This window comes from Pinus tabuliformis, chromosome 7 (genome assembly GCF_031772625.1).
Source record: "Pinus tabuliformis cultivar Carrire ecotype Pingquan chromosome 7, CPIR1, whole genome shotgun sequence".
In the NCBI taxonomy this organism is placed as follows: Eukaryota; Viridiplantae; Streptophyta; class Pinopsida; order Pinales; family Pinaceae; genus Pinus; species Pinus tabuliformis.
The window spans coordinates 1,695,213,598-1,695,240,898 of NC_142293.1; positions in this window are offsets into that span (position 1 = coordinate 1,695,213,598).

Below are 27,301 nucleotides of genomic sequence, written 5' to 3' on the forward strand. Positions count from 1 at the left end.
CTTCCTCATCTGATCACGATGTTGAGTCAACCATTATTAATCTATCCAAGACACTGGACCATGATGATCTATCTGTCAATGAGTTCGAAACCCCTCAGATTGTTGAGGCACTTTATCCCAAGCTGATGATTTTGTCAGGCGCTCATTGTCCTAAGGTTGGTTTCACTTTTTGTCAGGAAATTGTTGAAACACTCAAGGCTCCTCATCACTCTCTACTTTCCATTGAAGATCAACCAAACACCTAGATTTCGCTTCCTCCACTCGAACTACATGATCCCATCGCTCATGCATTGGATGAATCTTACACAGCAAGCACACATGCACACCACAAGTGGTCTACCTTTCTCACGTTTGCTTGCATGTCACAGTCAAGAGAATGCATACACTCAACATCTGCATGTAGTGTAGCACAACATCATGGCAGCACCATAGAATGCATGTCATGCACTATCACTCATCTTTATTCTATGGTTACTTGTAAGATCAGAGTGTGTTTTTCTTCACTATTACATCTTTCTTGTTTGCTGGTTCACACAGTTGTCTTGTTCACGAACCTTGCCTTCACCAACATGGATCAACCAATGCGCTGGTGGCTGCATTGGAAGTATCACTTCACGTGAGATGACCCATGCACTATTAGCTTAGGAGTAGGAGTAGTGTCTGCTTTTGAGTTGTTTGCTTGCATGCTTGTTTGCTTACTTGCTTTGTTTGTTTGTTTGTCTTCTTTCTTATTTTCTTACTTGCTTTGCTTTCACTTTTGCTTTTGCTCTTACTTTTCTTTGTTGTTTGTTAGTTCGCTTGTTTTTTTTGTAGGATAGTTTCACATGAAACCATTTATGACTCTTGAAGCAAGTTGGGTAAAGTACAAGAGGTCGTGTTTTGCTATCACTACTTTGTTATATGTCATCCTCCCTCTGTATGAAGAACTTGTTACTTTCAATCCATGATACGTCAATGGAAAATACGCGTTGTTCAAAGTGAACCTTGGTGAAAACACAATGCTTGTATACTAACTAGTGTCAGCTACTCTAGTCGGTTGTTTTTGGGTTAGCCCTTGTCAGCTCAGTCAAGTAGAGTAAGGTGAGGGGGGAAACCTTAACAGGCACGTCAGAGGTATAATAAACTACTTCTCTATAGGAAAAACCTCTTCTACTCTCAATAAGTCAGGATTCCTCTTTTGCCTCTGAAATGAATAAGTGCTATGCACAGTTACAAAGATGGAAATGAAAAAAATTAAAATAAAAAATAAAAAAATGAAAATGTATAAGGCGAAATAAGAGAAAGGCTTCCTGCGTAGAGAGGTGATGCAAGTAACTCCGTCAGGGTATTGACCAGGCTTGCTGGCATCGAAGCCATGCTTGTGTTCCTATGTGACTCCATCGAGGTATTCTCCAGGCCTGTTGGTAGCGAAGAAACACTAGAGATGAAACCAAGAGTCTGAAAACTATACTTCTTTTGTATCAATATACCCCTCAGCCCCAATCGAAACAACTATGTTGACTTGGCTTGGAATGTGTGTCACTTGACCAGGAGTTTGGCAAATGCTACATCTTACAATCAAGCTAGTGTGAAACCAAGAGGATCTGAGAACTGAGCAATACTTCTGGAGGTGTTAGACTTGCTGTTCATGAAAAAGGTACATTTAGAGAGCTGGAGTTCTACCAGTGTGTCGCCATGTGTTGTAGCAGCTACAACCACCCTCCAAAATTTTTCCTTAGCCTTGTTTTGGAGCCTCCCTTCCAACCTTCACAACAACTTGTCTTGCTTCATCAGGTTCACAAGCTTCATTTTTTTTCTTGCACAAAGGTAGTCTGTCGATCACAGCTTAATGCATTCCTCTCACAAGATGTTCACCCGGACTTGGGTCCAGTTGCAGGCTGAGCAACTTCCCCAAGAAAATTGTGCATTTCTAGAGGGAAACCAACCTTCCCTCTAGAAATTGCACAATCGTGTCTGGTAGCTTGCTGGGCTCCAATATTGCGCAATTCTTCTAGTTAAAACTCCCAGCAGGAATTGCGTAATTTTCCCCAACAGGGATGCTCAACCCAAAATTTGCGTAAATCTGGGTAGTAATCAGCTACTCTACCCAAAAAATGCTCAAATCTCTTGGGCAGTCAACCCATCTCCCAGCAATCGAGCAGTCTCTTTTATGTGTAGCTGAGCTGACCAGTTCCCTTTGGGACCGAGAAAAACTGACTTGCATGCATGGGCTGCTTCTCCCAAGGTAGCATGCAAGGGCATCCCCTATTTTAGGTATCTTTTTCTAGTAGTTGGAGGTTACATGAAATGATCATTTCAGAAACTTCCCACCAAGTGTCGCTTTCCCTAGATTTGTGGCATGTGCATCACAACCTCGATGTTATCAAAACTCATCAATCAGATAATGCATAGCTCATTCCTCACATCAACCTTGCAGCTCGACATCCCACACCACATCTAGTAGCTATCGGCACATTCAGTTAAGTTGTTTTGGGGTAAGCTCGCTTCCCATGCCTTGTGTTGCATCTTTGTCGCTTTTTGTGTTTTCACTTGTGTGAGTATTTTTTGCTTGATTTTGGTGAGCGCTTGCTGTCATTTACATGTATATTAGCTTGTCCTAGCACTGTTTCATTTTTTGTTGCTATCACACTGCTGTCGCATGCATGAAAGTGTTTTTCACGAACGGTCGTTGATTGGTGACTCACCTCACCCACATGCATGTTGTTTTGTTTTTTGAATCGGTCATTCGTCTTTTTCATGCATGATCATTCACTTATTCTTACACTTAGTATCACCATGCATTTGCACTCACATTCACTTTCAGTTGTGCTTCAGCGAGTCTGGGCAGCCTTGGCCTGGACTCTGTAGCCTAACTAAGACACAATTGCGTAATCCTGAGAGGGAAGGCTCTATATTCCTCTTAGGAAATGTGCATTTCTTCCTAACAACTATTCCCTAGGCCTACTTTACCCAATCTTAAGGGACAGTCACTGTTGGCCCAAAAAATTGCACAATGCAGTCACTGAGCCTGTAGTGATTGCTAGTTGAAATTGCACATTACGCAATTCCAATAGTCAGCAGTCAGGCTGGACTGTGCATTGTGCAGTTCCAGTAGTCAGTCAGTCTCCCAGCAGCCCAGACTATGCCTTGTATAGTCTTGGCAGTCATTCTCCTGACCTCCCAGCCAAAATTGTGCAACCTTCATGACCAGTCACACAAGTATGTTACAAGTCAGTTCTCAAGTTCATTTTGGTTTTCGACTAATAGATTGCTTTCCATGAGTGTTTCCATGTCTCTAGGTATCGCAGGTGTTCAGCTGCCTCTCAGTAGTATAGGTATAATGGTTTCTAGGAGAGAAAAGATGACGACATCATTCATAGCACACTTGGGGATGCAGTCGATCAAGTGTCTATGAGCTTTCCTACTCACAAAGATATTAAGTTGTTCATAGATAAGGACATTAAGATATGACATAAGCAACATCACAGCAAGCATCATCTTGAATAGCAGCTGATGACAGCATACCGAATGCAACGAATAGAAGAGGAAGGTTGTTTACAACACAAAGGTGGAACAAAGTTGCAAGCTCAAGCAGATCCACTGATAATGAAAGCAACTTTGGAGACTCAGGCTATGAGGTGACAATGCAACATGAATATCGCGTGAAGACATGGAATGGGACAAAGAAGGAGTTGCATGTGTTGAAACAACAACTCAGGAAGAACATGAAGCTACACAGGTAGACAAATGAGTTGCAACAAGAACATGGACAACAGTGGGCACAACATGCACTCACAGATGAAATTTCGCCCGTTCAAGTTAACGATTCATCCCAGTAGCTGACAGGAGCAGACATGGTGAGCAGTGTTGTTGATCGCATGCAAGGTATTCAACAACATGCATGTCGTTATTCACACGCATGCAATCCAACCCATTCAACACACTCACCAAGGTGAAGAGAAGAGGCAAGTCCAACTGGAGTTGAACATGTACTTCGGTAAGTTGATGTGCATGACCACTAGCACACACTTGAAGATCAGCATGGACACTATACATCAGTGTGCTATTGGTTCAACCACACCCAATAATACCATGTGCATGTTAGCAGATGAGTTGGATGAAGGAACCGAACCAATGCATCGGATACAACAAAGGCAAGAGTTCACTTCAATAAGATGTCACCATGGGGTGCATACACCATCACGGATGACCAAGCTTGGCATTAGCTCGTCACTTTCACCATCACAAGCATGTCAAAGAGTTGGTCTCATCACAATGGACCGAGTGTTAATGATGTATTTCATGGCTTGCTCAAGCCATTTTGTCTCACATGAGTACATGTGCATCGTAATGTTGAGTCATGTCAAGTGTAAGTCAAGTGTCAATATTTGGATGTAATAGTCATAGAGTAGGTGAAGAGTCATGAGGGTAATGTCAAGGGCAAGGAAAATTTTAGGGGCTAATATTCACCCATGGGCTAATTTTCTATACTTTTTCCAAAAAAAATATTTGCTAATTTCCTTTTTTTGTAACAATGATTCGCCCAAATTTTATAGAATGAAATTATTTTACCCTAAAAATCGTAAAATATATATAGATATATATATATATCTATATAGACTATATACAAATATTATAAATTTGAATATTTTTACAAAAATATCTCCAAACATTTTATAGATTTCATATTATGGACTAGTGGGATTCGCCAAGGTTTCTAAACTTTAAGATAAATTTCTATCCTTAAAATTTTCCCTGGTCAAGGGTCACCCCACCCTTTGCTATATGTAATCCCTCATAACTAATTTTAAGGGTTTTTGGTTAGCCAAGCTTTTGATAAGACTATCTTGAAGAAAGCTTGGATAGTACTGTAACACACCTTGGCTTATCCACTGCATGGAGCTAGGGCATCTCTTTGGAGGAGCAAGCTGATGTGGTTGTAACGCTTCACTGTTGGGGCTAGTAGGTTTACATGGATGTATTGTATGATTGGGACTTACACTTCTTTATATAATAAGAGACAACAAATTTTCATGCATATGTTGTTATTGTAGTTGGAATGCTCCAATTTCTTAGCAATATATGTTGTTTATCTGATTGAAAATAGCAATAAGAAATGATAAAAATAGAATCCAGAAATTCCAATTTAATTTGTCCTTGAATTAAATTGTGAATTAAAATCGAACTTAGTCTTAACAACTACTTGAAAATAATTAATTAAGTTATTTTCACTTAATTAGTTGGAGAAATTCAAGTTAGAAGTCTTTCTGAAGTCATGCAAGAGTTATCCCTTAAATTAAGGAGATAAGCCTTAAATTAAGGAGGTAAGATTGAGTTATATTTGACTTGTAATTAGTTAACTTAGTTTACTGAGTTAAGTCCAGTTAAACTAGTTCCAAACTATTTGAGGAACTAATAGAGAGTTAACAATCAGTTTATGCATGCATGCACTCAACTAGTGTACTCCAGTTAATTGAAGATTCCCTCATCAGAAAATCATGCATGTCTATTCTGAGAAAGACCCAATTGATTTTAAAGACAAGGAAAGTGTACTATCAGTTGCATGTGTTTTCTTATAAAGAAAACTCATGCATGCAGAAGGAATGTTTCCTTGAGAATTGTGCAGTTCTGACAGTGTGTGAGATCAGTGTTCCACTTGGTGAGGTGAGAGTCATCCACTAGGAACAACGCAAGGAAATAGTAGCTTGGAGGGCTAAGAGAAAGGCTTGTGAGAAGCTAGGATTTCCTATGATCATCTGTGAGGATTGTACTGAGAGATGGCTAGCTGTGAGAGCTAAGGCTTTGTATAATTCCTACGTATTTCCACCTTGTATGATAATACAAATAGTGGGGTTTTTAGCTAAGGCTTTCCCCAAAGTATTTTCATGTGTATTGTGCATTGATTCTTCTGCTTTTGGTTATATTGTTTAGCTCGATATTTAAGCTTCCACAAATTGATAGTAGAAGTAGGTTATAGTATTCTGCTTTGATTTATATTGCATTATCGGGTTAACCTACAACAGATTTTCTACATGGTATCAGAGGCAGGTTTGTAGATAATTTGCAGAATTTCTACATGGTATCAGAGCCAAGTTTATCGAAGTTGTGAACATATACTAAGAAGAGAATTTGAAGTTTGATTTTTAGGGTTGCAGGTGCAAATTGAATTCTTATCATACTTCAAGGTTGGCGAATGGCATTATATGGCTTGAGACTCGAGTATGCCTTGGAAGGCAGCTTGAATTACATAGCATGGAAAGATAGAATGGAGGTTGTATTAGAAGACAATGGCTTGAAGGATTTCATTGATCAAGAAATCCAAAAGCCAGCTTGAACTAATGCACAAGAGTTGGCTGAGTGGAAAAAGTGTGTGGCAAAGGCAAGACAGATCATCCTTGAGGGAGTTTGAGACCAAATTGTCTCGAGTCTCCATGGGAAGGATACTCCATTTTCAATGTGGAAGACATTGAAGGACCTCTACCAGAACAGTAGCAACCAGAGGAAATTGGCGCTCAAGGATAAGCTTCGAAGAATGAAGATGGAGAAGGGAAATACTATTTCCACATATTTGAACAAGCTCACCACCTGCAGAGATGAGCTTAGTAGTGTGGTAATAACTACTGTTGATGATGATATGGTGAGCCTCGCTCTCCTTGGCCTTCCAAAGAGTTGGAATATCTACCAGGAATCTGTGAATGGAAGGGAGAAAATGTCAGATTGGGAATGATTGTGGTCGGATCTCATGCAGGAGGAGATCGGGAGGAGCACACGAGATGGTTCTTCATCCAAGGATGATGATGAAGAAAATCTAGCCTTAGCAAGTAAGGCAAGGAAAGGGAAGGGGAAGGCTTCCCATTCCAAATCAAATTCTTATCATGGAAGTAAGAAGGGTGACAAATCTAAAGTGAGATGCTTTAATCGTCACGAGATGGGACATTATGTGACTAATTGCCCATCGAAGATGTCTAAGAAGGGATCCTCGGAAGGATCGGAAGGTGAGGCATTAGCCTCTCAGTTTGAAATGGACTTTACCCTCATCGCATGCATGGTTTCATCAATTATGAGTTGTGTTTGGTATCTTGATAGTGGAGCCTCATTCCACATGACCGGTGATAAAATTTTATTCAGTACCTTGGAGGAGAAAGACCTTAAGATGCGCATAGAGATGGGTGATGACAGAAGGTATAGTGTTTCAGGAGTGGGCACAGTTGCTTTTCAGATTGAGCATGGAGCTCCTATCCCCATGACAGATGTCAAGTATGTGCCTAGACTGAAGAAAAATATTTTTTCAGTCGCGGTATTGGAATACCATGGCTATGATGTGTTTTTTAGTAAGGGAAAGGTTTTCCTTAGACACATCACCATGAGACATGTGAAACAGATCAGTTCACGAGTTAAGAACATGTATGCTCTTAAGTTTCAAGATTCAAGCAAAGCCTTGCGGAGCAAGGCAAATGTTAAAGACTTGGTGGTTGAGAGGGAGAGTAGATTACCTCTCAACATGCAACCCTAGAAGAAGTCTCAGACAATTTTGGAGGAGCCACAATTGGACAAGCAGAGAGGAGACTGAGTGAAGAGATCCACTCATGTAGATACTTCCATTAGGGGGGAATTTCGATCCAAGTGAGTAGAGGGATCACATGCAGCCATACCTCCAGGTGTGCGCTAGGGTGATGTGAAGTGATAGTCCCATGAAGGCTGAAATTGGACAGAATCCATTGAGAGGTTTTATCTCATGGATCGCACCTTTCTACGAGAGCCCAAAGTACATAGTAGTAGGAGGAATCAGTGGGATTGATGTAATCATAGATCAAAGTGATAGAGGCTAGAGCAGTCATATACTAAAGAGCGCAGAGAAGGATTGACAATAGTTCAAAAGGGAAGAACTAGCAGAAGCGCAAAGTTTTCAATTGACAGAGGCAATGGCAGTCAAAGACTTTCATGACAGATGCATCATACTGATTCAGGTTGGATGTTTTTTTTGTTTCTAGAGTTTTTGGAGCAACAACACTAGAGAGAAGTGTTGCATGCATAACATCCAAAGGTTCATGATTGCGTTCGAGTTGAATTCCTTTCTTGTTGAGAGGGAGTGTTGAAAATAGCAACAAGAAATGATAAAAATAGAATCCAGAAATTCCAATTTAATTTGTCCTTGAATTAAATTGTCAATTAAAATTGAATTTAGTCTTAACAACGACTTGGAAATAATTAATTAATATATTTTGACTTAATTAGTTGGATAAATTCAAGTTAGAAGTCTTTTTGAAGTCATGCAAGAGTTATCCCTTAAATTAAGGAGATAAGCCTTAAATTAAGGAGATAAGATTGAGTTAAATTTTAGTTGTAATTAGTTAACTCAATTTACTGAGTTAAGTCTAGTTAAATTAGTTCCAAACTATTTGAGGAAATAATAGAGAGTTAACAATCAGTTGATGCATGCATGCACTCAACTAGTGTACTCCAGTTAACTGAAGATTCCCTCACTAGAAACTTATGCATGTCTATTCTGAGAAAGACCCAATTGAGATTAAAGACAAGGACAGTGTACTATCAGTTGCGTGTGTTTTCTTATAAAGAAAACTCATGCATGCAGAAGGAATAATTCCTTGAGGATTGCATAGTTGTGACAATGTGTGAGGGTAGTGTTCCACTTGGTGAGGTGAGAATCATCCACTAGGAACAACACAAGAAAATAGAAGCTTGGAGGGTAGAGGGGAAGGCTTGTGAGAAGTCAAGATTTCCTGTGAGCATCTATGAGGATTGTACTGAGAGCTGGCTAGCTGTGAGAGCTAAGGATTTGTATAATTCCTATTTATTTCCACCTTGTATGATAATACAGATAATGGGTTTTTTAGCTGAGGCTTTCCCTAAAGTATTTTCATGTGTATTGTGCATTGATTCTTCTTCTTCTGGTTATATTGTTTAGCTCGATCTTTAAGCTTCTACAAATTGATAGTAGAAGTAGGTTATAGTATTCTTCTTCAATTTATATTGCATTATCGAGTTAACCTACAATAGATTTTCTACATATCTTATGCATTTGTGTATGAACTACTTCATATGCAAGTAAATGAATCTTGTTGTAGATGTGCTATTGGTTTAACCATCACTTTGGATTGTTGAATGATCTGCTTTCCAGCTTGTGATGCATCTTCGCTCGTGTGTTCCCTTCTCAGCTAAGTACTGCTACAAGTTGCTAAGGGGCGCACTCATCTCACCCCCCCATGTGTTAGAACCTCTCATTCAGATTCCTTGACTCACTGCAGTGGTCACACCCTTGCTACTAACAAAGTTATCTTACTTGCCTCTATGTGACATCGCAATCAAGGAATTACCTTACGAACCACTACTGGGACTCCTACACCAAATGGTCTGAGGTCTAATTGGGGATTCTTACTAGGGAGATCCCTTTGATATGTTGGTGGGTCTAGCACCATCAACAAGATGTTAGCAGACAACAAAAAGTCATGGCATAACAAGCTCATAAATGCACTTTCGGTTGATAGACTCACCAAAAAGAAATCAAATGGCATGTCACCATACCAATTGGTTTATGGAATGGATTTTGTTTTTCCATCCTCTTTGGGAGTTCCAATCATGAAGTTAATTCAGGAATTGCAGGCTAAGCCAAATGACATTCAAAGGATAATTTTTTAGACAATCCAATTGCAACAATCTAGGGAAGAAGTTTATAATAAGGCTTAGGCCATCCATGAGAATATCAAGAAAGTTTTCGACATAAGGACAAAAGCAGATGATTTCACCTTGGGTTATAAAGTCTTAATGTGGGATTCTAGAAGAGAAGACAAAGGGAAGAATGGAACATTTGACAATTTATGGATGGGACCTTATGTCATTTATGCTTTCAGAGGGAATAATGCATTTTTTATCAGAAATTTAGATGGGACATAATTACCTGGTGGACCTATCAATGGCAGGATGCTCAAGCACTATTTCTCTAAGCAATAGAATTTTTCCTAACATTTATCATTGTAAATATCATTGTCCTTATTGTTTGGATCGGATGACCTATTAACAGAAGTTGAAGCCCACAGAGAAGGCCTTGAGCTTCTATTGATGAGTTAACATAAGTGTTGTAACAAAGCATTCAAAGGTAGATATTGCTGAAATAAGACACTCAAGGCTACTTATCACATGTTCTTGGCACCTCACAGGGAGAGTTCCATCCCCAGCTAGATACAATATTAGGGTCCTATAATTTATATGATCTCAAGGTAATTGAGTATTGTATCTCAAGAATCTTATTTTGTAAATGCTTGTCAATCTGCCAATGATTTCCACATAAAAAGAAAAAAAAATGAAAAGAGGATATAAAAAAGAGAAATAAAGATGAAAAACAAGAATATTGAAAAATAAGAAAAGATTGAACCCCACCAAAAGAAATAAAAACAAAAAATAAATAACACTGAATGTGTCGCTAGTCTAAATACCACTACTCATAGATAGTTTTGCTTCATTACTGAAAAAAATTTGTGTGCAGCTTGTTCAAAATGCCACAATTACTAGTTTTTAGTTTAATCATACAGTGTAAACATGATTAAACTTTTTTAGATTTCTGTAAATTAAGATAAAGAATAAAGATTTACCCAACAATTTAATATGGGTAAATCATTAGTTAGGTATAAAATGATATTGATCCAACTGTTTAATCTAGATCAATAGGAGAAATAAGGGATAGGTTAGGTAGTTTTTTCATTCTGTATAAAAGAAAATAAAAATGGGTTTGCTAATCTAAATGCACCCTAGAGACAAAAATAAAAATGCTAGTTTAGCTAAGGGTAGGTAGATTAGGTGATTTGGTAAATATTTGCTTATGTAAATTTTATCCTAAGTTTTGAGAATATCATGAAAAGGCCATAATATGTATGATGGGATAAATTATTTTATATGTTTCATTATTTATCCCTTATCCTAAGTCCAAAAGGGAAAATATGTGCACTATGGTTGACATTTTTCATTTGTTTCATTTTCCCTTATCCTAAGTCGGGAAAGCAAATATCAAAAACGCAAGTGGACAAAGATTTTGTTTGTCATATTGAGGATAAAGTACACCCCACTCAACACCCTCAGGATTTGCTCTTGCACTTCATCCACGAACTTTATCCTTTTTCGCCCCCATCTCCATTTTGTCTTTACTGCACCGAGGGGGGGGGGGGGTTGCTGGAAAGCAATTTTCCCCATCGGGCCCCATCCCTTACGTTTCGATTTTGTACCCCCCCACTAAAACCATTAACCACCTGCTACCCCCTCCGGAAACCACTTTCCCTCATCCATCTTGCCGCACCTCACCACTCTTTGCACAGCACATGGCATGACCGTTGAACCAATTAAATGTGTTCCCGGCCAAAACGACCGTTCTCCGTTTAATTCAATTTTCTCCCGGGTAACCATTAAGACTAATGATCCCATGCCATTCTTAACAGGACTATTCTCAATGTTTAAAATCTTCTTAGCCTATCATTCTCACCCCTTTTCACTCCTGTTGTTTTCCTGTTATTCACAGTTTCCCACAACGATCTCTATCAAAGCAATTTCTCAGCAGATTACGACAAAAACTGACATTTCCTTCCATTTTCACCTAACAATCCATTATTTTGTTGTCCTCGGTAAGCCTCCTCTGCAAATTAATCCTATTCACATAATTTTACAGTCATGCCTCCTAAGACTAAGACTCAAGATAAGTCCATTAATCTTTTAATTCCCCCTTCTATAGATTTAGATCATATACCTTTAGCTGATAGGGATTACAAGATAAATGAAACTTAGTGTGACTATGATTTTATGGAATTGTATTGCTCGTTAGAGGATAAGCACACAGACAAAACTGATGAAATTGGGCTCTGGGAGTCCAACCTCCCCCATTATATTTCCCCTTAACATTCCAAGCCCCAGAATTTACCAGAAGATGTCAAGCATGTTATGTCCCTACCCAAAGAGCCATCATTTCCCCTACTGGTGACATTATTTTCACCATTATAGCCAAATCCATTGACCAAATGATGCTGGCCCCCACTATGGAAAATTTTGCCCCTTTCTCCCTAGAATCCCTCACCCAGCTTTATCAAAAGCTGGACTTTGCCACCAGAGCTAGAATTTTTGAGTTTTTCTTTCCAGAGAATCCCCAATTACCCAAAAATAATCCTCCATATCCTTCTTCCATTTTCCCTAATCAGGCCAAGAAGATTATTTCCATGATTTCTTACATTTTAGGCTATCATTCTGATCAGTGGGTAGATGAGCCCATTTTAGGATTCCTCTCCATATTTTCCACACACAACAAGCCCTCCTTGGTGTTCAACTTTAGTTAATTTTTGGCTTATAATATCCATGAACAATTGATAAAGTTTCCTACAGAACAGGTGTTCAATTGCACTTATATTTTGATTTATATTTTCCTCTATTATCAGGCATACAAATTCAGTTTTACATAGCAGAAGTTGGATGATGCAGGGAACTAGTAGCCAGTAATCTTTTGGACCTCATTGGTCACGAGAGAACAACATGAATTCAGTTATAAGAATTTTATCGAAGACTTTGTTCATCCAGCCATGAACATTCTAAAGAGTGTTGTACAATCCAAAATCAGTGAGGAAATCAACAGAATTTTGCATTTGTCAGACCAAGCAAAGACATGGGATTGTTATTTGTACCAAAATTATACAAAAATCAGGGTATATAATTGTGAATTGCTCCCCTATAAACTTCCCAAATACCTCCCAATCAGGATTTTTCCCCTGGAGTATATCAAACAGATGTTGAATTCGGATGACATCCACTTTGTAGTGGCCAAGAGGAAGGCACAATTCAGTATAAAGACACAGGTGTGCCCATTTGTGTGAAACATGAGGACATTAGGTGAATAGGGAGATAGAATGCTTAAAGAAATGAAGTTCAATCTCAACTTTACATGGTCTTATGTCCCTTGTGGCATCACCTCAAAGCTCAGAGTGGAGAAAAAAAAACACTCCAATTCATACGTCGAGACCAAACATAGAACAATATGCCAATCAGCTAGAGTGGGCAGAAAATACCTTGCAAGAAGTTGAAGAACAACTTGTTTCTACTTCTAGTATGTAGACTCCTATTCCTCAGGAAAAATTAAGCAAAAGACAGAGGGAGGAAGGATCATCATCTACAACTGGGAGTGAAGCTAAAGAATTCAGAATCATCTATAGGAAGAGAGAAAAGGTAACTCCTAGAGTATAAATGGACAAAGAAAGTGAAGAGTAGGCAGCCATCATCATCATAGATTCACCACCTGCAACTACCAAATTCACAACATCTCCTTCTGAACCTTCATCTTCACAAGGTCACAAGGAAACTGAGCTAGAATCACAGAATGTCCAAACAGAAAAAGAGATGATAATTTTTCACTGGTACAGGGAGATAAATATCAGAAATGAAATTCTAAAGATTAACACTTATAACCAATTTTGGAATTAGACTTCCAACTCACAAAGTAGGTTGTTTTTAGTCTTTGATATAGAGCATGGAAAATTGTAGATGGCTTTTATTGAGGCCTAGATTCCACAGCCAAAATCAATAGTAGACTACAAGAGCACAACTTTTGAATTCAGCACAAAGGACATACATCCCATTGATCAAATGGAGATGCACAAGAAAACTAGTGAAATGATATCCTCTACTTTAACTAACACTGCTATGTCACTTTCTAAATTGCAGGTTTCTTTTGCAAATGTCCAGTCACAGTTGAAGATGGAAAAAGTCTCCTCTTTGGCAAAGGATAACATGATCATGTCTTTGGAAGACTTGGTGATTAAGATAGGGTATGACCCTAGAGATGTCAATGTTGCTAAGGATATTGTTAAAAAGGAGAACTTGGACATTGCAGCCTTAAGAAAGTAGCTCAAGCTGCCAGCCATAGAGGATCCAATGACCAAGGATATTGAAGAAACTAAAGCACGAAAATAAGATATGATGAAATTGATCATACAACAGAATATAAAGATTAAGCAGATGGAGGTAGAATTGGAGAAAATGATAAAGGAGAAGGAAGATAGTCTAAAGATGGCCATTGTCCCCTTAGATGTTGTACCTATTTTCCAGCTTCCATTAAAAGCGGCAAGCATTGCAACTACCTGCTCCACTCAGACTACCAGTGTTGAACATGTAACACAGACATTACAGAACATGTCACTCCAGTCAAAGGATATTGAGACTTTGCAAGGCCAAATCAAAGCTTTGAAAGTGAAAAAGGCCAAAGATGAAGCTGCTTGGATTACTGAAATGGAGAAATCCCAGAGACTGATTAAAAAGTTTCACAACGTAGAGAGGGGCACTTCAATTTGTCAGACCTTGGCCAAAGCCAAGGAAACTATTTTTATGAATATATTAGACTCTATGAATGAGATTTTTCCCTCTATCCAAATCATATTTTAGCAGAAAGAGTTGATAGAGAAAGCTAAAGAAACTATTGTGCAAGGAAGAGAAAATCTGGGAGAGATGCCCACAAAAGCCTTTAATATAATCAAGTTCTTAAACTCAAAGTCCAAGTATGAGCTGGAGGAGGTAGGAATCAGTGATAGAACTTCCACCATTGTAGAAGTCAAGAAAGTCTTGACAAAAAGAAATCTCATTTATCAGTTGGAAGAAAGGTGTGAAACCTTAGAGCTACATCTAAACAAGTTCACAAATAGAATTGGGCCTTAATGCAAAAGGGACTGCCAAGTATCTATGTTATAAATGACAAATTGATCACTCAGGAAGACTATATCCTCAAGATGAAAGAAGTGGCTAATATAAACATTAAGTTCAATGGAATTAAGGGCAGTATGAAAGAGAAGGCATTTTTGGAAACTATGTCAAACGATTTCCATGTAGAGAATTCGGTAAAACACATTTTACCATAAAAACAACTTTTGCCAAATACACAGAGGTGGATGAAATTTATTGCAGGGTAACAAAATTGATAGTTTCAGATGAAAAGAGATGGGAGGAATTGGTTGATTTATTGGATTGAAGGATAATTCAGGAGTAGTAAAATAAATTTCCAATGCAACAGCTAATACGACAGCCAGTTTAGTGTCACAACACTATTTCGGGTTGACTCAGCAACCGAAACCATCAAAACAGGGCCACCTTTCTATTCAACAACCTACATGGCCTATTCTTTTGCCAGGATTAGATGATATAGTTTGTAATTAGGCTAGTAATACACTGTCGGTTTGACAACGATTTTGTAAAGCATTTTTGTAATTTTCATTATAAATACTTCATTGTTTGAAGTATCAGGGGTTGATTTCTGAATGTAATTTCCTTCTACATATTGTAATTTTCAAAGTACTAGAGCATCAATAATACAGGGACCTTTCACAAGATTCATGTGGTGTACTAAATGGTGATGTGTCTCTTCTGTCTATTTGTTTAAACACTTTTTTTCCTTTCTCTGTTATTCTAAATTTCTGAATTAATCAACAAAAACTGTGATAAATAGGATTCATTATTCAGAGTGCCCTATTTTGGCTGTTGTTAATTTTAATGTTTTCCAATGAAGTCATATCAAGGAATTCTTAATTTCTCCTTGGTTTCTACTGAACCTTACACTTCTGTTGTTCCACCATTCATTTAATTTCTGAAAAGATCCAGTTAGTGCAACCTAGCTTTCCCTATGAGAACTCCTCTAAAAATTGATGCAAAACTCTAGTTTAGTTTATAGAATCCATGGCCCAATGGAATTATAACACTCAAATCAACCAAACCTTTCAAACAAAACAAACAAGTACATTCATAACTAGCCTAAAATTCACATAAAAACAAAGCTAAATTAAACAAAGAGATCCCTCTCTTAAGCTGGCAGGGCTAGATCCCAACTTCCAAAGTGGTTTTGATGTTGTCCAATGTGTTTACTCCCTCAACCTCAAAAATACAGAATGAAAAAAGCTGCAAGGAACCTTTTTTTATGTGCAAAACGTTTCATATAGTTCTCACTATGATAAAGGTACATTTCCATCAAGTCTTTTATGACATGCTAGATTTGGACACTTAAACTATGACGACCTTCGTTTGTTGAAGAAAAATGGTGATACTGGTTTGTTAACTATTCCTAGGATACTTAAGCAATGTGATGCGTGTATCTTAGGAAAGCACAACAAACAATATTTTCATGATTCTCATTCCAGAGCACATAGAAAACTTGAACTCATTCATTATGATTTATGTGGCCAATGCATGTTCCTTCTGCAAATGGTAATAAATATATGATGAAATTTATTGATGACTACACTAAAATGTGTTGGGTTTATTTATTGAAGAACAAATCTAAAGATTTTAAAACATTCAAGAACTTTCATGCATGGATTGAAAATGATGCACAATCTCATATTGGATATATTCATATTGATAATGGAAAATAATATACATCAAATGAATTTGAAAACTATCTTATCTAACATGGGATCAAAGATCAAACAACCATTCCTTATAATCCCCAGCAGAATGAAGTAGCTAAAAGAATGAACAGCACAATCTTAAATATGGTACGTTCCATGCTGTTTTTCAAGAATGCTAAATTGACATTTTGGGTTGATGCAGTTCTATGTGTTGTGTATATAAAGAATTAGTGTCCATTTAATGCTATAAAAACAAGACTCCCTATGAAATGTGGTATGGCCACATTCCTTCGGTGAGGCATCTTAGGGCTTTTGGTTTGACCTGTTATGCCTTGATACTGAAGGAACAAAGAAACAAAATCGGTGCAAGGAGTCACAAATGTATCTTCTTGGGGTACTCAAATACCTCTAGAGAACATTGTTTCTATGATGAAGTGAATAAGAAGTTTATAATATCTAGTGATGTGATCTTTCTTGAATATTCCAAGACTGAAAAATTTTGTTGAGCGACAACTTCATCATTTGGATAGATTTGGTCATGCAAAGTCTTTTCAAGGGTTTTATAATGAGATTCCACATCTTCAGGGGGGGTTCCTATACTGGATCAATCTGTGGCATATTCTTTTGAAGCACTCTCTCCCCCGCATGAATCTCTAGCCACTGATGACACTTTGAGTGATGTGATTGACAGAGTTGGGAGACTAAATCTTGATTTAGCCACATCTCATTCAACTGAGCATCTTGGGCCTTCTCAAAAAGGTCCTCCAAAATGGATGACAAAGACACTTGAATGTGTTTGTCCTGATGAGGTTGGAAAGAGATGAAAAAGAAGCCCAACCAGACAGAATGGAGGTGATGTAGATGATTTTGATTCACCTGTTGACATGGATTTTTCTTATCATTGTGAATTGAATTCGTCAAAAAATTTCCAACCAAATTCCATCAAAGAAGCCACTTCTCATGATGACTGGAAAGAATTGATGCAGAACGAATATGATGCTTTGATAAAGACTGACACTTGGAAGTTGGTTGATCATCCATTGTGAACCAAACCAATCGGCTTGATCCTCTGTTGGGAACCAAACCAATCGACTGCAAGTGGGTCTTCAAAAACAAGTATAAAGTAAATGGCTGGCTTGACAAGCACAAGCACCTGCTTGTGGAAAAAGGTTTTTCATAGAATGAAGGTGTTCATTAAGAGAAGTTGGAAGAGGAAGAGATATTGGGAGATGAAACCCAATAGTCTCTCTCTCCTTGTATATAGCCATATTCTCTTTTAATGAAAATGAAACAAGTTATTCGTGGAGTTACTCCTGGCCTGACATGGTATCAGAGCTAGCCCAAAAAAATAGTTTTTTGCATTGTAACTCTTTTTAGTTTCCTACCCTCTGTTCCCTATCAAATCTCTCCAGTTGGACATACCATTCTCTGCTTTCAATGCATTGTTGAATCATCTCTGTGATGATTGCATGGATTTTTGAGTTAATCTCTGGTTGAATACCTTGGTCCAGGAAAATAAAACACATCCTCATTTTTATTGAACTTTGGAAAGGAATTTGTGAAGGAAAAGGATACAATGCATGTTGTACATTTGATGGTGTATAGGTGGTTGTGTAAGTGTTGGAATTGATGTCAGACAAGGGTTAGCATGATGATTGGGTGTTTGGAAGGAATCCCATGGTTGTTGAGGTGCTTTGTAGAAAATCATCACAGTAGCAGGCTTACTGAAGAAGCCATAAAATGATGATTACAGTGATGAGCTAGATGGAACTCCATGGTAGTTGCAAGCTTCTTGTACAGAATCATCATAGTAGCAGGCTTACTGAAGAAGCCATAAAATGATCCTCGTGGTAGTTGGTGTTCAGCAGGATAAAGAGTCAATAGACAGAGGCGTTTACAGTTACCTTCCAATTAGAAAAATGACTCAAAGCCTATATCAAATCTCTACATTAGAAATTGCTTTGAACAAGCTTTCCAACGATATGCAGAAGTCCAAAAATGGACTCCTGGATTAGAATTTATGGCTTGTTGAAGTTCAGTGACTTGAAGTCCTAAGAAAGTCGGGGTATCAGAGATAGGCACATTAGCATATCAACAATTAGAGATTGGGATGTCTGCATATTGACATAATTGGTGATATTTCCAATCAAAGGTTGTAGGAGAACAAAACCCTTCAGATCGGAGTATCGTAACTTCTTCAAGTGAGTGAACCGCATAAATTTGCGATATTGAAAAGTGTTGATAAGCCTTTAAAAGCGTCGAGGTTTGCCAGAAGAGGAATAAAAAATTATTTTAGTGCAAAACCAAGTATGATGAGAGTGTCCAAGGGTCCCTGAACATTGGCATGCCCATAGCATGAGAATGTCTAGAGATCAAGTGTTCCAAAAGCTTAGTGGGACCCAGGGTTGTTTGGAAGAAACATTGGATTGGTTCTTGAGGGTCCTAATGCTGATGTTGAATGTCTGTATGGTATGTTTCCATCGGTTCCACTTCCTTAATGTGACTTAGGAGGTCAAATTATATCATAGTGGCCTCTCGTCGCATGTTTACCCTAATTGGCCAGTTGCTTGGGTAGATGCAGGAGGAGGGGGTTACAAAGACAATTTATAGATTTATGACATCCAAAACCCTAACTACTAGTGGTCTCTTGCATAATACATTTTAACCACTTTATTTATTAACTATGGCTCATTTATAACTAATTCTAGTCCCTTTTCTATAATGCAAGTCAACCACTTGGGTTTGGCTCAGATGGGTCTGAGGCTTGGTCACAGAGGTTGGTTCATACAGGTCGGAGATTGCAAGGTCTAAAGCTTGGATGTGTGTTTAGGGTTTTGGTTTCCAGATGCAGACATGCTTCAGAAAAATTTTGGTCGCAACCAAAGGAAGGAAAGCTCATGTTGAAGGGTTTCATCCGCACGGACATCACTCTCTGCACATGGTTGGAAGCTAGGGTTTGAATTTTATAGTAGACCAAAGATTTCATGAGTTAACCGTAGAGTTCGGTCGTTGACCGTAGAAATTGACAGTTGATCACATGCTTACGAATCATGGTTTTGATTATTAACATTGTTGGGTTCATCTCATGGATGTTGTTTAGTTGATTTTTCTCGATAGGATTATGGTTGAAGATATGGATCATTGACTCTCTTTTGTTGAATCATTCAACGACAATCTAATAAGAAGAAGAATTTGAAAGGGTTTTCCTTGTAGTGGGCTTTGCCCTAGTCTCTCACAATTGCTAGTGTCTTTATGTGTGAATGTCTTTCTTCTATTTTCCTTTATGTTTCGCTACATTGATGATGATATTGTTATTTCTATATAAGTGCATATGTTGTTGAATAATGATGTAAATTTCAATAATGATATGATGTTGTGGGGTGAATTTAATATGCAAATGAAATAATGCAATTATCTAAAGCAAAGAATAATATTGCCCTAAGAAAATTTAACACCCTTAAAGGTTGGTAAATGAAATCTTACAAAACTAGGGTAGTCATATAAATTGAATCGTTGATAAATGCAGATAGGCATCAATCCATATTCCATAATGAGCATCAAAACACTTACTTCATTATACATCTCACCTTGTTAAAAATTAAAAATGCCATAAAAACTAACTAAACTATTATTATTATTAATATTATTATTAAAACTAACTAAATGATAACCTGAGGGCGGTGCAACTTGGAGGTTATAGTATCATGTGAGAATGACTGTCAGCGGGTTACCAATTCCACTAGTCACAAAAATAATAATATATAATGTATAAAGAATTTTTCGGAAGAAGTCACATTGAAGAGTTTGGTCGATGCGTTTCGAATGAACAAGTGTGGTTCAAAACGCGTCGACCAAAATCTTCAATGAGACTTCTTCCGAAAAATTCTTTATACATTATGATATGGATCACAAAAGCTTGAATTTGAATGATATATAAGTTAAATATTTATACATTTAAAAAGCATGGAACAAGGTTGTTATCCAAAATATTTGCCTTCATTTTACTATGGAGATTCTTAATATGTAAATGTAGGCTTTGTCACAATATCATGGCTTATGAATACCACATGCCCAAAAAAACTATAACTCATTTCACATGAAACTTGTTTTCATGTCATTTTTTTATTAATCAATTTAATTAAAAGGGAGAAAAAGAACATTACTTTAGAAAGAAATATCAACATTTGAATTATGTCTACTATTAAAAATATTCTAAAATATTTATTAAAGTTAAACCCCTACCATCCTAATCAAATAAAATTATTAAAGCCCAAAATATACCTATCTATATAAATTATTAAAGCCCAAAATATACCTATCTATATATATTATACCAGTAGATGATTTTGAAATATATAAAAATTACTAAAATATCTATATATATTATACCAGTTGATGATTTTGAAATATATAAACATTACTAAAATACCCCAAGGAGATGATTTTGCAAATTTTGATTTAAATTATAAAATGTTTAGATATTTTAATTATTTTATACCCAAGGAGATGATTTTGAAATTTTTAATTTAATTTATGAAATGTTCGGATTTTTTAAATTATTTTATTTTAAATGCTGTATTTTATATTTAAACTTCCTTGACTGACTTTAAAGAAGAGTTTTCTGGTTTTTAGTCACGGGCAATGAGAGTGTTTTAACTAATTTTATGGACTTTTCGATTTATTTATAAATTTGTTTAAATTTATTTGAGCCAAAATGTGATATTTAACGTTTAGGTGATATTGACTTGAATGTTTAAAAGAGACTCACAATAGAGGCGAAGAGATTGCCTTGTGCAACCAATACTTTTTATCAAAATTCATATTAAAAGATCATCGTTAATTAATGGACCATTAAGGGACCAGATCTCGAAAGAATGTGATGGTCTTCCACCAGATATGAGAAATTTGGAGGAATCTTCAATGACAACATCTAAAATTAGACAGTTGAGCGGGTTGGGAGAAGAATCTTTAGGGGTCGTCTTCAATCGCATCCAAAATTGGAGGATTGAGTGGGTAGGGTGCCGAGATGCAAAGAAGGCGTGAGGAAATTTAAACACAAGATTTAAACACAAATAAGACAAAATATTAAATTAATTAATCTTTTAATTTATTTAAATATTTGATTTAAAACATTTACCCATACAAATTAATCCCATAGGAGAATGAGATAATGCACCTGAAAAACCTACCTCAAATAATGAATTTGCCATTTGGGAAAACAAGCATAGCAAGGCTTATGCCTTGATTGCAGCGTCTATAAATGAAGAGGTGAGACGACATTTTTTTCCAGTTTCAAATGCCTTTGAAGCCTTAAAGATGTTGAAGGAATCTTATGACTCACACTCTGAACTTGAAGTTGTTCAGTTGATGATTAAGTTGTTCAATATTGAATTCCTTTTGCCTTAGCATCAAAAGTAAGATCCATTATTCATGACATAAAAGCCACTTGCGTTGAAATAGATACTCCTCTCATAGCTTATGTCAAGGCATTACATCCTACCTATTCACATTATCTTAACTCATTGCAAACAAGTGGAAATCTTAACGAGATTACCTTTTACTCCCTTGAGAAGAAGTTTGCTAAGAGAGAGAAGGATTTTATGAGGAAGACAATTCATCGAGCTACTGAAGAAGTCGTGTTCCTTTGTTACGGTCCAACCCTAACCCCTTTATTTATGTAATAAACCCAATAGGATTGAGTCATAGTCATAGTTATTTAAAGAGTCAATAAAGCCTGTATTAATAATTGTAAGTGGTTGACCAATATTTAAGAAAAGGGACCACAGTTAGTTGCAAATAGGCCATAATTAATAAAAAAAGTGGTTAACCCATGTTATGCAAAGGACCACTAGCCATTAGGTTGTTGAAGGTCATTTAGCTATAAATAGTCGTAGTTAGAAGGGAAATATCACCAAGTCTTATTTTATAATCGAGCTATGCTCTGCTGGAGGTTGCCCCCTTGAAGAGGCAAGTGAACATTGCTTTTATCTCTGAATAATAAAATACTTGTTGGTTTTCTCATTTTATTCTATGTTCTAGGTTGTATTTCTTCACATATTTGGTATTCTGGAATTTCTTGCAAGTCAAGAGCATAAAAAGTGGTATCAGAGAGAATTTCTAGGGCCAATGGTACCTCTATTTTTGCAACAAAAAAAAATTAGGCTAGAGACGTGTTCCAACGTCTTTAAACCATGTGATCTGTTGTTGAGCACATAAATCTGCGGATTTGGGGAGGCATGCATGCAAGAAATACAAGAGGTGGTCACACTTGTTGGACTCCCTTGTAACCCCTATGGGTACCCCTTCAAGTAGTAGCGCATTAGATAGAATTGCGCATGGATTGCACTTACACGTACCTTCTAAGTATATCAGAAGCCCCCTAGGCTCACCGGAAACCTCGTTGTAGATAAGTCGTTGATCATCATGCTACTACAGTACACTGAGAACAACACTCAGGGAGATTACTTGCGCGTACGATAGGGTATTCGGGTAGTGTGACTAAGGGTACGGTTGATCCTCCTTAGTTAGTGCCGTGAAATATTGGGCCAAGTACTATTGTTGGACCCTTATGTATATTGCGATTTGTAGCACCTGACACTCCTTTATGACCATATTTCCCTCAGATCTCTGAAGATCCGCCATTATCTTATCTACCAGATCAGACCCACCAGTTGGCATTCTATCGCTGCAGTTCAATTTAGATCTAGAAGTTGGGGTTTTGTTGTTTCCGCACCAATTAGATCCGCCAGTTGGGGTATTGCCACCGCAGTACAATACACATTCAGCAGTTGGGGTTTCGTAGGCAGATCTAACTCTGCGTAGTGAGGCTTGTTGATGTTATAGTCTTGGCTGAATTTCGCAGGACATTGCACAGGATCAAGTTTGCTGGAATTTGGTCACTATAGTATTGATCCACGGGGAGTAAAACTTTGTTCGGAGTAAAAAAAAGAAGTCTCAGTCCTCCCCAGGATGCTTACAAGAGACTGGGCCCATAATATTCAGGACAAAGAGTTGATCGCAGTGGTACCATTCATTGGTCAGCCTCAATTTTCGGGCAGTCCCAAATTTTTTCGGAGTGACTTCAAGTAACTGAGATCTGTGCATGGTAGAAACCATAGCTCAAGTCATGGCCAATGAGAAGATCAAGTGCCTTGAAATAATGTTGGATTCATTCAGGGAACAACTGGACAACATTACAAAAATGCTTGAACAATTCACCAAGAGCAGGATGGGGCATCATCAGGAGGTGCCTAGTATTGATGAACACCTTGAAGGAGAATCTAGCCATAATATTCACTTCCATGGCAATCACCAACATTCCCACCCTCAGCCACCCAAGCTGGACATGTATAAATTTGATGGCTCTAATCTGATAGTATGGGTAGCATGAATGGAACAATATTTCACCCTGAATGATATATATGATGATCAAACTAAACTACCTATGGGAGCCCTTTACTTGGACCAAGAAAGATGGCAATGGTGGTAGTGGCATCAGAAATGTTATCTTGAGAACATAACGTGGCACATGTTCTCAAAAGCTCTTTGTGACCACTTTGACAGAGAATCTATTTTTTTGGTCTGTCTCACTGAGCTCTGACAAATAGGCATAGTAAAAGACTACATTGTAGGCTTTGAGACATTGGCCTTCATAATGGAAGGTCTAGGAGATGAATTCTACTTGGAGTGTTTCATCAGTGGTCTCAAAGAATCCATCCAAGCACATGCCCGAATGCACCACCCTCCTACATGGATAGACGCTTGCAAAAAGGCTGTCGAGGTAGAACTTGCCTTAGCTACCGAGTCTACTAGTCTAAATTTCATAGCCAATGGGTGTTCCACCTAGGATCAGGGCTTTACCCAAACACTTAAAGTTCAAAAGGTGTCTCCAACAGAAATGGCTGAAAGAAGAAAACAAGGATTGTGCTACTACTATGATCACAAATACTCCCCGGGGCATAAATGCAAGGAGCCAAAATTCTTTCAAATTGATGTTACTAATCACATCTCATCTGAGGAAGCCCCACCCCTTGGGGGGTGAGAGGATGAAGTTGAGGAGACCCAGCAGGAGAATGATCTCACAACTATGCCAGATGAACCAGTTATCTCGCTACATGCTTTAGCGAGCATTTCTGTGCCCCAAACTCTCAAAATCAGAGGTTTTCTTAAACATCACCCTGTAGTAGTATTGATTGATAGTGGCAGCACTCATAACTTTATCCATAAGCGAGTCGCCAAAGCTATTCATTGTTTTGTAAGGGAAATCTCTAATTTCTAGGTCCTTATTGTTGATGGGGGTACAATGAAATGTGAAGGCCGATGTGAAAATATTAAACTTTAGATGGGAGACTACCACCTAAAGACCCACATGTTTGAAATTAACATGGGTGGTTGTGACATTGTCTTGGGTGTTGAATGGCTTCGCACAGTTCCAGAAGTTATATATGATATTTAAGCAGAATGACCACATTCATACACTCAGTGGACTTCAGGAAGGTGTACCTTCTATCATCAACTAGCATCGAATGGAAAAGTTGTTAAAAAAGGGCCATCATGGAGTCATCACCCAGTTTATTGCCATCCAGGCCATAGAATCCACTCCTCTTCATATTCATCCTGAGATGCAATAGGTCTTAAACGGCCACCAACACGTATTTAACAAACCTAAAGAGATTCCACCCTCTAGAGGGGAACATAGTCATAGCATCACTTTTGTCCCTGGGGCCCAACCGCCTAATGTGTGCCAATATCGATATCCTTTCACCCAAAAGAATGAAATTGAAAAAATCATTAAGGAACTCATTGAAGCCGTGTTATTCATCCTAGCATCAGTCCAGACTTAAGAAAGATGGGGAATGACGCATGTGTCCAGACTTTTGGGCCCTAAACAAGCTCATTCTCAAAGACAAATTCCCTATTCCAATTGTTGATGATATTCTTGACGAACTACATGGTGCTCAACTCTTTAACAAGTTAGATCTTTTCTCTGGCTATCAAAAAATACGCATGGAAGAAGTAAACATTCCCAAGATTGCTTTCCGCACTCATGAAGGCCATTAAGAATTCTTGATCATGCCATTTGGTCTCTGTAATGCTCCATGCACTTTTCAAAGCCTCATGAATCACCTGTTGAAACCATATCTCTGAGAATTTGTCCTTGTGTTCTTTGATGACATTCTCATCTACAGCATAACCTGGGAAAAAAATCTTCATCATGTAGACCTGATCTTGCAACTGCTTTGGAATCACAAATTATTTATCAAATTGTCCAATTGCTCTTTTGGTGTAGAAGAAGTTGAGTATTTGGAACACATTGTAGGTCGTGAAGGTGTTAGGGTTGACCCCAAAAAGATACAGGCAATGCAATATTGGCACCAACCAAAAACCTTGAAGAGTTTGAGGGGATTCTTGGGTCTCACTGGCTACTATCGCAAATTTTTCCTCAATTATAGTTGCATTGCTAGACCCCTCACTAACCTTCTCAAGAAAAATTCATTCCTCTGGACTGATGCAACACAAGAGGTGTTTGTGGCTCTAAAACAAGCCATATGTTCCACTCCAGTATTAGCACTACCTGACTTCACCAAATCTTTTGTGATTGAATGTGATGCTTTAGGTACTAGTATTGGTGTTGTCTTAATGTAGGAAGGTCAACTGTTGACTTTCACCAACCAACAACTAAGTGGGAAACATCTGGGACAATCTACCTATGAGAAAGAGATGATGGCCATCTTACATGCAGTAGATACCTAGCGACCATACTTATTGTGACGACATTTCCAAATCCACACAGACCATAAAAGGCTCAAATATTTTTTTGGAGCAATGTCTATCATCGCCGCAACATAATAAATGGTTGGAAAAAATGTTGGGATATGATTATGAGATAATTTACAAGAAAGGGCGTGACAATGTAGTGGCAGATGCTTTATCATGCCAATTTGAGGATGAAAGCACCCTACTATCAATCTCCCTTCCCATACCAGATTGGATTGAAGAAGCCCACAAGGAATGGTTCTCAAACCCCTCTCTCCCATCTCGTTAATAACTTGAGAGAAGATCCTAATTTCTCAATTGGCTACTCTTCAAAGAATGAGATACTTCATTAGAAGGATCAAGTAGTGATATCGTCGACATCCACCCTCAAAACTTGCATTTTGGCAGAGTTTCACTCATCTCCCACTATCGAGCATGCATGGTTTTAGAAGATTTATGCATGCACTCATCATTATTTCTTTTGGATGGGCATGAAAAATGACATTCTTAACTTTTTAGCTGAATGTGATGTGTGTCAACGCAACAAAGGAGAAATAATCAAGTTACCAGGAACCTTACAACCATTGCCAATCCCTGCCTCCATCTGGATGGATGTTTCTATGGATTTCATTACTAGTCTACCAAAGTCAAGCAACAAATTAGTCATCATGGTGGTTGTGGACAACTGTTGGCTTATATGGGCCTGACCTAGGTTTGGAAGAGTTATTTAGCCAAACAAATCCTGCAGCTACTGGCCCTTTCGGCAACAGCGCGCGGAGCGCAGACTGAGGTCTCACCGAGGTAGCAAGGGAGGGTGCTGGAACTAGGTTTTCACACCCTAGGGATGTCTTGGTGTGGTCTGGAGGTTTTGCGCACTAGTTTACAGCTCCGCGCTACTCAGTATTCGCACAGATCCAGATTGATTATATCTTTCTTATTAGTGCGCTATTCTATTGGAGGATGCAGTTACAAATCAACAGGGTCTTTAAGCAAACATTTAACCAACACAACTAATTCGCACATTAAAATGAACCCAGATTTACATACATTCATACAATAAGCAGATTAAATTAAACATATATTATGAAAGTCAGATTCGTGACAGCTCAGAAGGAACATAGAATTTCAGAAGAAACTTATCTTTATTTCCACTTATCCTCAATACATCCAGATCTGCCCTACGCACTTAGCTGTAG